Source organism: Triticum urartu, chromosome 6 (assembly GCF_003073215.2).
Source record: "Triticum urartu cultivar G1812 chromosome 6, Tu2.1, whole genome shotgun sequence".
Lineage (NCBI taxonomy): Eukaryota > Viridiplantae > Streptophyta > Magnoliopsida > Poales > Poaceae > Triticum > Triticum urartu.
In genome coordinates this window covers 303,506,950-303,523,550 of record NC_053027.1, presented here as the reverse complement: position 1 = coordinate 303,523,550, position 16,601 = coordinate 303,506,950, and positions in this window count along the sequence as shown.

The following is a 16,601-nucleotide window of genomic DNA, read 5'->3' as shown; positions in this document are numbered from 1 at the left end:
ATATAAAGAAAGCACACTCAATCATCTCCCCTACTCGCGAAACCAAATGCTCCCTCACTGTCAAAATATAATGTGTATTAGTTTTTGAAAAGTTAAATTTCTTTAATTTTGATCAAGTTCAGAGTCAAAAATATCAACATCCACAATACTCCCTCCGTCCCAAAATTCTTGTCTTAGATTTGTCTAGATACGGATGTATCAAGTCACGTTACATCCGTATCTAGACAAATCTAAGACAAAAATTTTGGGACGGAGGGAGTACTAAGCAGATAAAATATGAAATTCATTTCATGAAGAATCTAATGATACCGATTTGATTTTATGTATATTGATATATTTCTCTACAAATTTGGTCAAACTTAAAAAGGTTTGATTCAAAAAAAAAAACTAATCCACCTTATATTTTGAAACAGAGAGAGTAAAAAAATTATGAGAGCCCAACAACGCAGCAAAGCACATCCAACCCTTCTAGTATATACTGAAATGTGAGTTGGGGTTAGCAAATATGTGGTCTGAGTACAAACGCAAACATGCCTTATCTCTTTAGAGTTTTTTTTAAATGCCCTTATCTCTGAGAGTGGTATGCCTGAAAAACAACTTGACTTAAACACACTTGCTTAAACCTGTAGTGCCCTTCAGAAACCTTGCTAAACCCAGATTCCTACTGATCAAATCACATATGTGTGTTGTATGACCTCTTGTAATGAACATAGCACAAAGTAAGTGTAAGAAACACGCACACGAAGAGAAAATGATCTGAGGGCCTCTTGTACAGACAATAAGCTTGTCAAATGTTCGGGCCATCAAGCATGACATGCAAGCCGGCGAAGGCATCTATCAATTAGCTCTAGATGCTTCCTGCAGACATTTTACTTGGAACATGATTTACTTGGAACATGTATCTTAGGATGGGAATTGGATTGTTAGTATAATCATTGCTAGGATTATTCAGATTTCAGTCATCGTGTAACTCTTTTCTTTTAAAGGAAAATGCCATGTTGTTTCTTTTTTGAAAATGTCTCGTGTTGTGTTCTTATACTAAAAACAGTTCCATTTTTCCTCTACTGATCCAAATTATATCACCCAGGAAATCATAGCTGACATCCAGCTCACAATGTTCACTTTGTGTCCCTGTGTCAATTTTTTCACGACCAAAATTCATGTTTTCATGATTGGAGTGATGACTTAGAACTTGAATTTCTAACTGGGATACTTTATCCATGTTGATTTGGATGTAGACCAGTCGGAGGCTGCTAACATTGTCTTTATATCCTAGTCAATCAATTTATGTTTTTCTTCTGACTTGAATGATACGTTTGTAATAGAGTTGAGCTCACCCGACCATACTAGCCGAATCATTTTTTTCTCACACATGTCTAACACCCACAAAGTAACAGCCGCTTGAAACCCTCAACTCATTCTCTACATGTAGGCTATAGCAAGAAGTTCATGTATCACTACTGCAGGATGCTGCTAACACGACACTACGATCAGAGACCCTTTCACGAAATTGTGTGCGATGCATTAATCACAAACGGAGATGTAAAAAAAGGTCAAAAAGGTGCAAAACGTTTGCAATGGAGGATGCATCAAACACGGTTCAGATTTTAGTTGCGTGTGCGATCCAGGACATACGGTTCAGTCCAATGAACTGTTTACGATGAGGCGGAACAAAAGAAATGGGCAGCCTGATGAAGGTGTGTGCGATGTACAGCATACGGTTCACTCGGATGAACTGTTTGTGATTAGGCAACACAAAAGAAACGGTCAGTCGGATCAAGGTGTGTGCGATGCGCAGCATACAGTTCACTCGAATAAACTATTTGTGATTAGGCAACACAAAAGAAACAGACAGCCAGATCAAGGTGTGTGCAATGTACAACATGCAGTTCACCCGGATGAACTGTTTGTGTTGAGATGAGAGAACAGAAATGGTTCAATACAACAAATACCATAAATATTGCATGGTTCAAATTCAAAGATTACAATGCCCAAATGCAAACATTGCAAACCGCGTAATTTCTGAAAAGGGATCAGCCGCTGACAAGTCATGTATGGGTTTGACACAATAACTTCCAATTGCTTTGCCATATGCTCTTCCAATACGAAGTTTGGCATTTTTGGAGGGACTTCCATTCCGCAGTACCAGCCGCCTCTGATAATCATACCATTGATATTTCCTAATTAAATGTGTGTTCAACTTCAGTACCCTCAGCACCTTTGCTCTGGTAAGAAAGAACATGGCGAGTGTAATCTCCGGTGGGGTCCCTCGGTAGGAGTTCAAAGTAATATTTGAGAGATGCAGATCCAGGCATTCGATGTGATTGTCATTATCAATATCTTCCACCAGGCCTAATATGCACTGCAAAAGAAGAGAACGTGTTAGTGCCTACATGCAGTTTTGAACACTGTTACACGCCCATTTGTTTTGCAGGATTTGTAAAATGCACCAACGTGCCATCTTCGATCTGTCATGATTAACATGGGCATTAATTTGATTACAATCTAGAAACATGTAGCCTTCTTCACAAGAGGTTGGATTGAATGAAAAATTCCCTAAGAAAACTTGTACAGATTAATCCAAAGGAGAAATGCTTATGGACGATTGCAACCATATGAATGAAGCAACCAATATGGGGTGGGGGTGTATGTCCTAAAATCCTCCAAAATTCCTTCAGAAATCGTAGTACATAGTCATTGTAAACTTGGGAAAAGGTGCAAAAAATTGAACTCCCTTATGGTTAACATTTAACAGGAAAGGAACATCACCTCGATATACAGCTTCTTCAGGCACGGAAAGCATCTCAGGCAACTGCAAACTTGGTCCAGATTGGGGACGACAGATTCTAGTGCCAAGACCTTCACTGTGCCCAGAGTCTGGGTGAAACTTCGCTGGATGCCAGACAAACATACATCTTCGAAACTAGAAATAACATTGATATCAAGGAGAGGTATATAAGGCGACTGTTGTACCTGAAAGTTGTAGTATTTGACAGATGAGTAGCCCACCACTTTCAATTTTGGCGCAGAAATGACATTGATTCTTGTTGGACCTTGTTGATCAACTACAAGTAATCTCTCAAGTGAAGGTGTGTCTTGGATGACCATATTGTGGTCCACCTTTTGTGATCTCTCGTTGCAGCACCAGCAACACACATAAATGAAGGAAATATGCCCTAGAGGCAATAATAAAGTTGTTATTTATATTTCCTTATATCATGATAAATGTTTATTATTCATGCTAGAATTGTATTAACCGGAAACTTAGTACATGTGTGAATACATAGACAAATAGAGTGTCACTAGTATGCCTCTACTTGACTAGCTCGTTGAATCAATGATGGTTATGTTTCCTAACCATAGACATGAGTTGTCACTTGATTAACGGGATCACATCATTAGAGAATGATGTGATTGACTTGACCCATCCGTTAGCTTAGCACGATGATCGTTTCGTTTGTTGCTATTGCTTTCTCCATAACTTATACATGTTCCTATGACTATGAGATCATGCAACTCCCAAATACCGGAGGAACACTTAGTATGATATCAAACGTCACAACGTAACTGGGTGACTATAAAGATGCTCTGCAGGTGTCTCTGATGGTGTTTATTGAGTTGGCATAGATCGAGATTAGGATTTGTCACTCCGAGTATCGGAGAGGTATCTCTGGGCCCTCTCGGTAATGCACATCACTATAAGCCTTGCAAGCAATGTGACTAATGAGTTAGTTACGGGATGATGCATTATGGAAGGAGTAAAGAGACTTGCCAGTAACAATATTGAACTAGGTATTGAGATACCGATGATCGAATCTCGGGCAAGTAACATACCAATGACAAAGGGAACAACGTATGTTGTTATGCGGTTTGACCGAGAAAGATCTTCGTAGACTATGTGGGATCCAATATGAACATGCAGGTTCCGCTATTGGTTATTGATCGGAGACGTTTCTCGGTCATGTCTACATAGTTCTCGAACCCGTAGGGTCCGCACACTTAACGTTCGGTGACGATCGATATTATGAGTTTATGTGTTTTGATGTACCGAAGGTAGTTCAGAGTCCCGGATGTGATCACGGACATGATGAGGAGTCTCAAAATGGTCGAGACATAAGGATTGATATATTGGATGACTATGTTTGGAGATCGGAAAGGTTTCGAGAGAGTTCGGGCATATATCGGAGTACCGGGGGGTTACCGGACCCCCCCCCCCTGGGGGGGGGGTCAATGGGCCTTAATGGGCCATAGTGGAAAGGAGGAGGCGGCCAAGGTGGGGGCGCCCCCCAAGCCCAATCAGAATTGGGAAGGGGGCCCGGCCCCCCTTTCCTTCTCTCCCTCTCCCCTTTCCTTCCCTCTCCTACTCCAACTAGGGAAGGGGGAATCCTACTCCCATCGGGAGTAGGACTCCCCTCTTGGGTGCGCCTAGGAGGCCGGCCCTCTCCCCCCTCCACTCCTTTATATACGGGGGGCACCCCATAGACACACAAGTTGATCATTGATCTCTTAGCCGTGTGCGGTGCCCCCCTCCATCATAATCCACCTCGGTCATATCGTCATAGTGCTTAGGCGAAGCCCTGCACCGGTAGCTTGATCATCACCGTCATCACGCCGTCGTGTTGACGAAGCTCTCCCTCGACACTCAACTAGATCAAGAGTTCGTGGGACATCACCGAGTCGAACATGTGTAGATCGCGGAGGTGCCGTACTTTCGGTACTAGGATCGGTCGGATGGTGAAGACGTACGACTACATCAACCGCGTTGTCATAATGCTTCCGCTTACGGTCTACGAGGGTACATGGACATCACTCTTCCCCTCTCATTGCTATGCATCACCATAATAGATCTTGCGTGTGCGTTGGAATTTTTTGAAATTACCACGTTCCCCAACAGTGGCATCAGAGCCAGGTCTATGCGTAGATGTTATATGCACGAGTAGAACACAAAGGAGTTGTGGGCGTGGGTATATACATATTGCTTGCCATCACTAGTTGATTCTTGATTCAGCGGTATTGTTGGATGAAGCGGCTCAGACCGACATTACACATACGCTTACGCGAGACTGGTTCTACCGACATGCTTCGCACATAGGTGGCTGGTGGGTGTCAGTTTCTCCAACTTTAGTTGAATCGGATTCAATGAACAGGGTTCTTTCTGAAGATCAAAAAGCAATCACTATACCGCGTTGTGGTTATTGATGCGTAGGTAAGAACGGTTCTTGCTCAGCCCGTAGTAGCCACGTAAAACTTGCAACAACAAAGTAGAGGACGTCTAACTTGTTTTTGTAGGGCATGTTGTGATGTGATATGGTCAAGACATGATGCTAAATTTTATTGTATGAGATGAGCATGTTTTGTAACACAGTTATCGGCAACTGGAAGGAGCCATATGGTTGTCGCTTTATTGTATGAAATGCAATCACCATGTAATTACTTTACTTTATCACTAAGCGGTAGCGATAGTCGTAGAAGCAATAGTTGTCTCGGTCATGTCTACATAGTTCTCGAACCCGTAGGGTCCGCACCCTTAATGTTTGGTGACGATCGGTATTACGGGTTTTTGTGTTTTGATGTACCGAAGGTAGTTCGGAGTCCCGGATTTGATCACGAACATGACGAGGAGTCTCGAAATGGTCGAGACGTAAAGATCAATATATTGGAAGCCTATGTTTGGACATCGGAATGGTTCCGGGTGAAATCGGGAGTATACCGGAGTACCGGGAGGTTACCGGAACCCCCCGGGAGGTATATGGGCCTTAGTGGAAGAGAGGGGAAAGAAGCAAAGGAGGGGGACCAAGCCCAATCCGAATTGGGAGGGGGGCTGGCCCCCCTTTCCTTCCTTCTTCCCTCTCCTTCCTTCTCTCCTAAAACCAACAAAGGGAAGGGGGAATCCTACTCCCGATGGGAGTAGGACTCCTTGGGGCGCGCCTAGAGAGGCCGGCCCCCTCCCCCTCCTCCACTCCTTTATATACGGGGGAGGGGGCACCCCATAGACACACAAGTTGATCATTGATCTTTAGCCGTGTGCGGTGCCCCCCTCCAACATAATCCACCTCGGTAATATCATAGCGGTGCTTAGGCGAAGCCCTGTTTCGGTAGCAACATCATCATCGTCATCATGCCGTTGTGCTGACGAAGCTCTCCCTCGGAGCTCTACTGGATCGTGAGTTCGCGAGACGTCACCAAGCCGAACGTGTGCAGATCACGGAGGTGACGTACCTTCGGTGCTAGATCGGTCGATCGTGAAGACGTATGAGTACATCAACCATGTTGTCATAACACTTCCGCTTACGATCTACGAGGGTACATAGACGATACTCTCCCCTCTCGTTGCTATGCATCACCATGATCTTGCGTGTGCGTAGGAATTTTTTTGGAATTACTGCATTCCCCAACAGTGGTATCCGAGCCAGGTTTATGCGTAGATGTTATATGCACGAGTAGAACACAAAGGAGTTGTGGGCGTGGGTATATACATATTGCTTGCCGTCACTAGTTGATTCTTGATTCAGCGGCATTGTTGGATGAAGCGGCCCAGACCGACATTACGCGTACGCTTACGTGAGACTGGTTCTATCGACGTGCTTCGCACACACGTGGCTCGTGGGTGTCTGTTTCTCCAGCTTTAGTTGAATCAGATTTAATGAACATGGTTCTTTCTGAAGATCAAAAAGCAATCACTATACCGCGTTGTGGTTTTTGATGCGTAGGTAAGAACGGTTCTTGCTCAGCCCGTAGCAGCCACGTAAAACTTGCAACAACAAAGTAGAGGACGTCTAAGTTGTTTTTGCAGGGCATGTTGTGATGTGATATGGTCAAGACATGATGCTAAATTTTATTGTATGAGATGACCATGTTTTGTAACACAATTATCGGCAACTGGCAGGAGCCATATGGTTGTCGCTTTATTGTATGAAATGCAATCGCCATGTAATTGCTTTACTTTATCACTAAGCGGTAGTGATATTCATAGAAGCAATAGTTGGCGAGACGACAACGATGCTTCAATGGAGATCAAGGTGTCAAGCCGGTGACGATGGTGATCATGACGGTGCTTTGGAGATGGAGATCAAAGGCACAAGCTGATGATGACCATATCATATCACTTATATTGATTGCATGTGATGTTTATCATTTATGCATCTTATTTTGCTTAGTTCGGCGGTAGCATTATAAGATGATCTCTCACTAAATTTCAAGGTATAAGTGTTCTCTCTGAGTATGCACCGTTGCTACAGTTCGTCGTGTTGAGAGACCACGTGATGATCGGGTGTGATAAGCTCTACGTTCACATACAATGGGTGCAAGCCAGTTTTGCACACGCGGAATACTCGGGTTAAACTTGACGAGCCTAGCATATGCAGATATGGCCTCGGAACACTAGAGACCGAAAGGTCGAGCGTGAATCATATAGTAGATATGATCAACATAGTGATGTTCACCATTGAAAACTACTCCATCTCACGTAATGATAGGACATGGTTTAGTTGATATGGATCACGTGATCACTTAGATGATTAGAGAGATGTCTCTCTAAGTGGGAGTTCTTAAGTAATTTAATTAATTGAACTTTAATTTATCATGAACTTAGTACCTGATAGTATTTTGCATGTCTATGTTGTTGTAGATAGATGGCCCGTGCTGTTGTTCCGTTGAATTTCAATGCGTACCTAGAGAAAGCAAAGTTGAAAGATGATGGTAGCAACTACACGGACTGGGTCCGTAACTTGAGGATTATCCTCATTGCTGCATAGAAGAATTACATCCTGGAAGCACCGCTAGGTGACAAACCCACTGTAGGAGCAACGCCAGATGTTATGAACAACTGGCAGAGCAAAGCTAATGACTACTAGATAGTTCAGTGTGCCATACTTTACGGCTTAGGACCGGGACTTCAACGGCGTTTTGAATGTCATGGAGCATATGAGATGTTCCAGGAGTTGAAGTTAATATTTCAAGCAAATGCCCAGATTGAGAGATATGAAGTCTCCAATAAGTTCTACACCTGCAAGATGGAGGAGAATAGTTCTGTCAGTGAACATATACTCGGAATGTCTGGGTACCACAACCACTTGACTCAACAGGGAGTTAATCTTCCTGATGATAGTGTCATTGATAGAGTTCTTCAATCACTGCCACCAAGCTACAAGAGCTTCGTGATGAACTATAATATGCAAGGGATGGATAAGACGATTCCTGAGCTCTTCGCAATGCTAAAGGCTGCGGAGGTAGAAATCAAGAAGGAGCACCAAGTGTTGATGGTCAACAAGACCACCAGCTTCAAGAAAAAGGGTAAAAGGAAAAGGGGGAACTTCAAGAAGAACAACAAGCTAGTTGCTGCTCAAATGAAGAAACCCAAGTCTGGACCTAAGCCTGAGACTGAGTGCTTCTACTTCAAAGGAACTGGTCACTGGAAGCGAAACTGCCCCAAGTATTTGGCGGAGAAGAAGGATGGCAAAGTGAAAGGTATATTTGATATACATGTTATTGATGTGTACCTTACTAATGCTCGCAGTAGTGCCTGGGTATTTGATACTGGTTCAGTTGCTAACATTTGCAACTCGAAACAGGGGCTACAGATTAAGCGAAGATTGGCTAAGGACGAGGTGACGATGCACGTGGGAAATGATTCCAAAGTTGATGTGATCGCCGTCGGCACGCTACCTCTACATCTACCTTTAGGATTAGTATTAGACCTAAATAATTGTTATTTGGTGCCAGCGTTGAGCATGAACATCATATCTGGATCTTGTTTGGTGCGAGACGGTTATTCATTTAAATCAGAGAATAATGGTTGTTCTATTTATATGAGTAATATCTTTTATGGTCATGCACCCCTGATGAGTGGTCTATTTTTGCTAAATCTTGATAGTAGTGATACACATGTTCATAGTATTGAAGCCAAAAGATGCAGAGTTGATAATGATAGTGCAACTTATTTGTGGCATTGCCGTTTAGGTAATATTGGTGTAAAGCGCATGAAGAAACTCCATTATGACGGACTTCTGGAATCACTTGATTATGAATCACTTGGTACTTGCGAACCATGCCTCATGGGCAAGATGACTAAAACTCCGTTCTCCAGAACAATGGAGCGAGCAATAGAGTTATTGGAAATCATACATATTGATGTATGTGGTCCAATGAACATTGAAGCTCGCGGTGGATATCGTTATTTTCTCACCTTCACAGATGATTTGAGCAGATATGGCTATATCTACTTAATGAAACATAAGTCTGAAACATTTGAAAATTTCAAAGAATTTCAGAGTGAAGTGGAAAATCATCGTAACAAGAAAATCAAGTTTCTACGATCTGATCGTGAAGGCGAATATTTGAGTTATGAGTTTGGACTTCATTTGAAACAATGCAGAATAGTTTCACAACTCACACCACCTGGAACACCGCAGCGTAATGGTGTGTCCGAACGTTGTAATCGTACTTTACTAGATATAGTGCGATCTATGATGTCTCTCACTGATTTACCGCTATCCTTTTGGCGTTACGCTTTAGAGACAGCTGCATTCACGTTAAATAGGGAACCATCTAAATCCGTCGAGACGGCACCTTATGAACTATAGTTTGGCAAGAAACCAAAGTTGTCGTTTCTTAAAGTTTGGGGCTGCGATGCTTATTTGAAAAAAGCTTCAACCTTATAAGCTCGAACCCAAACCAGAGAAATGTGTCTTCATAGGATACCCAAAGGAGACTATTGGGTACACCTTCTATCACAGATCCGAAGGCAAGATATTCGTTGCTAAGAATGGATCCTTTCTAGAGAAGGAGTTTCTCTCGAAAGAAGTGAGTGGGAGGAAAGTAGAACTTGACGAGGTAATCGTACCTTCTCCCTTATTGGAAAGTAGTTCATCACTAAAATCAGTTCCAGTGATTCCTACACCAGTAAGTGAGGAAGCTAATAATGATGATCATGAAACCTCTGATCAAGTTACTACCGAACCTCGTAGGTCAACCAGAGTAAGATCCGCACCAGAGTGGTACGGTAATCCTGTTCTGGAAGTCATGTTACTTGATCATGACGAACCTACGAACTATGAGGAAGCGATGATGAGCCCAGATTTCGCAAAATGGCTTGAGGCCATGAAATCTGAGATAGGATCCATGTATGAGAACAAAGTATGGACTTTGATTGACTTGCCTAATGATTGGCATGCCATAGAGAATAAATGGATCTTCAAGAAGAAGACTGACGTTGACGGTAATGTTACTATCTACAAAGCTCGACTTGTTGAGAAAGGTTTTTGACAAGTTCAAGGAGTTGACTACGATGAGACCTTCTCACCCGTAGCGATGCTTAAGTCCGTCCGAATCATGTTAGCAATTGCCACATTTTATGATTATGAAATTTGGCAAATGGATGTCAAAACTACATTCCTTAATGGATACCTTAAAGAAGAGTTGTATATGATGCAACAAGAAGGTTTTGTCGATCCAAAAGGTGCTAACAAAGTGTGCAATCTCCAGCGATCCATTTATGGACTAGTGCAAGCCTCTTAGAGTTGGAATATACGCTTTGATAGTGTGATCAAAGCATATGGTTTTATACAGACTTTTGGAGAAGCCTGTATTTACAAGAAAGTGAGTGGGAGCTCCGTAGCATTTCCGATATTATATTTAGATGACATATTGTTGATCGGAAATGATACTGAATTTCTGAATAGCACAAAAGGATACTTGAATAAGATTTTTTCAATGAAAGACCTCGGTGAAGCTGCTTATATATTGGGCATCAAGATCTATAGAGATAGATCAAGACGCTTGATTGGACTTTCACAAAGCACATACCTTGATAAAGTTTTGAAGAAGTTTAAAATGGATCAGGCAAAGAAAGGGTTCTTGCCTGTATTACAAGGTGTGAAGTTGAGTCAGACTCAACGCCCGACCACTGCAGAAGATAGAGAGAAAATGAAAGGTGTTCCCTATGCTTCAACCATAGGATCTATCATGTATGCACTGTTGTGTACCAGACCTGATGTGTGCCTTGCTATAAGTTAAGCAGGGAGGTACTAAAGTAGTCCAGGAGTGGATCATTGGACAGCGGTCAAGAACATCCTGAAATACCTGAAAAGGACTAAGGATATGTTTCTCGTATATGGAGGTGACAAAGAGCTCGTCATAAACGGTTATGTCGATGCAAGCTTTGACACTGATCCGGATGACTCTAAGTCACAAACTGGATACGTGTTTTTATTAAATGGTGGAGCTGTCAGTTAGCGCAGTTCCAAGCAGAGCGTTGTGGCGGGATCTACGTGTGAAGCGGAATACATAGCTACTTCGAAAGTAGCAAATGAAGGAGTTTGGATGAAGGAGTTCATATCCGATCTACGTGTCATACCTAGTGCATCGGGTCCAATGAAAATCTTTTGTGACAATACTAGTGCAATTGCCTTGGCAAAGCAATCCAGATTTCACAAGAGAACCCAGCACATCAAGAGACGCTTCAATTCCATCCGCGACCAAGTCAAGGAGGGAGACATAGAGATATGCAAGATACATACAGATCTGAATGTTGCAGGCCCATTGACTAAGCCTCTCTCACGAGCAAAACATGATCAACACCAAGACTCCCTAGGCGTTAGAATCATTACAATGTAATCTAGATTATTGACTCTAGTGCAAGTGGGATACTGAAGGAAATATGCCCTAGAGGCAATAATAAAGTTGTTATTTATATTTCCTTATATCATGATAAATGTTTATTATTCATGCTAGAATTGTATTAACCGGAAACTTAGTAGATGTGTGAATACATAGACAAACAGAGTGTCACTAGTTTGCCTCTACTTGACTAGCTCATTGAATCAATGATGGTTATGTTTCCTAACCATAGACATGAGTTGTCATTTGATTAACGGGATCACATCATTAGATAATGTTGTGATTGACTTGACCCATCCGTTAGCTTAGCACGATGATCGTTTAGTTTGTTGCTATTGCTTTCTCCATAACCATACATGTTCCTATGACTATGAGATCATGCAACTCCTAAATACCGAAGGAAAACTTTGTGTGCTACCAAACGTCACAACGTAACTGGGTGATTATAAAGGTGCTCTACAGGTGTCTCCGATGGTGTTTGTTGAGTTGGCATGGATCAAGATTAGGATTTGTCACTCCGATTGTCAGAGAGGTATCTCTGGGCCCTCTCGGTAATGCACATCACTTAAGCCTTGCAAGCATTGCAACTATTGAGTTAGTTGCGGGATGATGTATTACAGAACGAGTAAAGAGACTTGCCGGTAACGAGATTGAACTAGGTATTGAGATACCGACGATCGAATCTCGGGCAAGTAACATACTGATGACAAAGGGAACAACGTATATCGTTATGCGGTTTGACCGATAAAGATCTTCGTAGAATATGTAGGAACCAATATGAGCATCCAGGTTATTGATCAGAGACATGTCTCGGTCATGTCTACATAGTTCTCGAACCCGTATGGTCAGCACGCTTAACGTTCGGTGACGATCGGTATTACGAGTTTTTGTGTTTTGATGTACTAAAGGTAGTTCGAAGTCCCAGATGTGATCACGGAGATGACGAGGAGTCTCGAAATGGTCAAGACATAAAGATCGATATATTTTAAGCCTATGTTTGGACATCAGAATGGTTCCGGGTGAAATCGGGAGTATACCGGAGTACCGGGAGGTTACCAGAACCCCCCGGGAGGTATATGGGCCTTAGTGGAAGAGAGGGGAAAGAAGAAAAGGATGGGGCGCCCCCCTCAAGCCCAATCCAAATTGGGAGGTGGGCCGGCCCCCCTTTCCTTCCTTCTTCCCTCTCCTTACTTCTCTCCTAAAACCAACAAAGGGAAGGGGCCTAGAGAGGCCGGCCCCCTCCCCCTCCTCCACTCCTTTATATATAGGGGAGGGGGCACGCCATAGACACACAAGTTGATCATTGATCTTTAGCCATGTGCGGTGCCCTCCTCCACCATAATCCACCTCGGTAATATCGTAGCGGTGCTTAGGCGAAGCCCTGTTCCGGTAGCAACATCATCACCGTCATCACGCCGTCGTGCTGACGAAGCTCTCCCTCGAAGCTCTACTGGATCATGAGTACGCGGGACGTCACCGAGCCGAACATGTGCAGATCGCGGAGGTGTCGTACCTTCGGTGTTAGATCGGTCGATCATGAAGACTTACGACTACATCAACCGCGTTGTGATAATGCTTCCGCTTACGGTCTACGAGGGTACGTAGATGATACTCTCCCCTCTCGTTGCTATGCATCACCATGATCTTGCGTGTGCATAGGATTTTTTTTAAATTACTATGTTCCCCAACAGTTGACTACGATGAGACCTTCTCACCCGTAGCGATGCTTAAGTCCGTCTGAATCATGTTAGCAATTACCACATTTTATGATTATGAAATTTGGCAAATGGATGTCAAAACTACGTTTCTTAATGGATATCTTAAAGAAGAGTTGTATATGATGCAACCAGAATGTTTTCTTCGGATCCAAAGGGTACTAACAAAGTGTGCAAGCTCCAGCGATCCATTTATGGACTGGTGCAAGCCTCTTGGAGTTGGAATAAACGTTTTGATAGTGTGATCAAAGCATATGGTTTTATACAGACTTTTGGAGAAGCCTCTATTTACAAGAAAGTGAGTGGGAGCTCTGTAGCATTTCTGATATTATATGTGGATGACATATTGTTGATCGGAAATGATACTGAATTTCTGAATAGCATAAAAGGATACTTGAATAAGAATTTTTCAATGAAAGACCTCGGTGAAGCTGCTTATATATTGGGCATCAAGATCTATAGAGATAGATCAAGACGCTTAATTGGACTTTCACAAAGCACATACCTTGATAAAGTTTTGAAGAAGTTCAAAATGGATCAAGCAAAGAAAGGGTTCTTGCCGTGTTACAAGGTGTGAAGTTGAGTCAGACTCAATGCCCGACCACTGCAGAAGATAGAGAGAAAATGAAAGTCATTCCCTATGCTTCAGCCATAGGTTCTATCATGTATGCAATGTTGTGTACCAGACCTGATGTGTGCCTTGCTATTAGTTTAGCAGGGAGGTACCAAAGTAATCCAGGAGTGGATCACGATACTGGTCAAGAACATCCTGAAATACCTGAAAAGGACTAAGGATATGTTTCTCGTTTATGGAGGTGACAAAGAGCTTGTCGTAAACATTACGTCGATGCAAGCTTTGACACTGATCCGGATGACTCTCTAAGTCACAAACCGATACGTATTTTTATTGAATGCTGGAGCTGTCAGTTGGTTGATACGTCTCCAACGTATCTATAATTTTTTATTGTTCCATGCTATATTATATTCTATTTTGGACATTATTGGGCTTTATTATACACTTTTATATTATTTTTGGGACTAACCTATTAACCGGAGGCCCAGCCCAGAATTGTGTTTTTTGCCTATTTCAGAGTTTTCGCAGAAAAAGAATATCAAACGGAGTCCAAACGGAATGAAACCTTCGGGAACGTGATTTTTGGAACGAACGTGATCCAGAGGACTTGGACCCTACGTCAAGAAAGCAACCAGGAAGGCACGAGGTAGGGGGCGCGCCTACCCCCCCAGGCGCCCTCCACCCTCATGGGGCCCACGTTGCTCCACCGACGTACTTCTTCCTCCTATATATACCTACATACCCCCAAACTACCAGATACGGAGCCAAAAACCTAATTCCAACCGCAAACCTTCTGTACCCGTGAGATCCCATCTTTGGGGCTTTTTCCGGAGCTCCGCCGGAGGGGGCATCGATCATGAATGGGCTTCTACATCAACACCATAGCCTCTCCGATAATGTGTGAGTAGTTTACCTCAGAACCTTCGGGTCCATAGTTATTAGCTAGATGGCTTCTTCTCTCTTTTTGGATCTCATACAAAGTTCTCCCCCTCTCTTGTGGAGATCTATTCGATGTAATCTTCTTTGCGGTGTGTTTGTTGAGACCGATGAATTGTGGGTTTATGATCAAGTTTATCTATGAACAATATTTGAATCTTCTCTGAATTCTTTTATGTATGATTGGTAATCTTTGCAAGTCTCTTCGAATTATCAGTTTGGTTTGGCCTACTAGATTGATCTTTCTTGCAATGGGAGAAGTGCTTAGCTTTGGGTTCAATCTTGCGGTGTCCTTTCCCAATGACAGTAGGGGCAGCAAGGCGCATATTGTATTGTTGCCATCGAGGATAACAAGATGGAGTTTATTTCATATTGCTTGAGTTTATCCCTCTACATCATGTCATCTTGCTTAAAGCGTTACTCTGTTCTTTTGAACTTAATACTCTAGATGCATGCTGGATAGCGGTCGATGTGTGGAGTAATAGTAGTAGATGCAGGCAGGAGTCAGTCTACTTGTCTCGGACGTGATGCCTATATACATGATCATACCTAGATATTCTCATAACTATGCTCAATTCTGTCAATTGCTCAACAGTAATTTGTTTACCCACCGTAATACTTATGCTCTCGAGAAAAGCCACTAGTGAAACCTATGGCCCCCGGATCTATTTTCTATCATATTAATCTCCCGTCAACAAGCTATTTCTTTTGCCATTTATTTTGCTTTCTTTACTTTGCATCTTTATCATAAAAATACAAAAAATATTATCTTATCATATCTATCAGATCTCACTTTCGTAAGTGACTGTGAAGGGATTGACAACCCCTTTATTGCGTTGGTTGCGAGGATTTTATTTGTTTGTGTAGGTGCGAGGGACTCGTGTGTGGCCTCCTACTGGATTGATACCTTGGTTCTCAAAAACTGAGGGAGATACTTAAGCTGCTTTACTGCATCACCCTTTCCTCTTCAAGGGAAAACCAACGCAGTGTTCAAGAGGTAGCAAGAAGGATTTCTGGCGCCGTTGCCGGGGAGTCTACGCAAAAGTCAACATACCAAGTACCCATCACAAATCCTTATCTCCCGCATTACATTATTTTCCATTTGCCTCTCGTTTTCCTCTCCCCCACTTCACCCTTGTCGTTTTTTCCTCTCTCTCCGTCCTCCTTCTCTTTCCCTATTTGCCTCTTTTTGCCCTGTTTCTTGTTTGCTTGTGTGTTGGATTGCTTGCCTGTGTCACGATGGCTCAAGATAATACCAAATTGTGTGACTTTACTAATACCAACAACAATGATTTTATTAGCACTCCGATTGCTCCTCTTACCGATGCTGAATCTTGTGAAATTAATGCTGCTTTGCTGAATCTTGTCATGAAAGATCCGTTTTCCGGCCTTCCTAGTGAAGATGCCGCTACCCATCTAAACAACTTTGTTGATTTGTGTGATATGCAAAAGAAGAAAGATGTGGACAATGATATTGTTAAATTGAAAGCTATTTCCTTTTCGCTTAGAGATCGTGCTAAAGCTTGGTTTTCGTCTTTGCCTAAAAATAGTATTGATTCATGGAATAAGTGCAAAGATGCTTTTATCTCTAAGTATTTTCCTCCCGCTAAGATCATCTCTCTTAGAAACGATATTATGAATTTTAAGCAACTTGATCATGAACATGTTGCACAAGCTTGGGAGAGGATGAAATTAATGATACGTAATTGCCCTACACATGGTTTGAATTTGTGGATGATTATACAAAATTTTATGCCGGA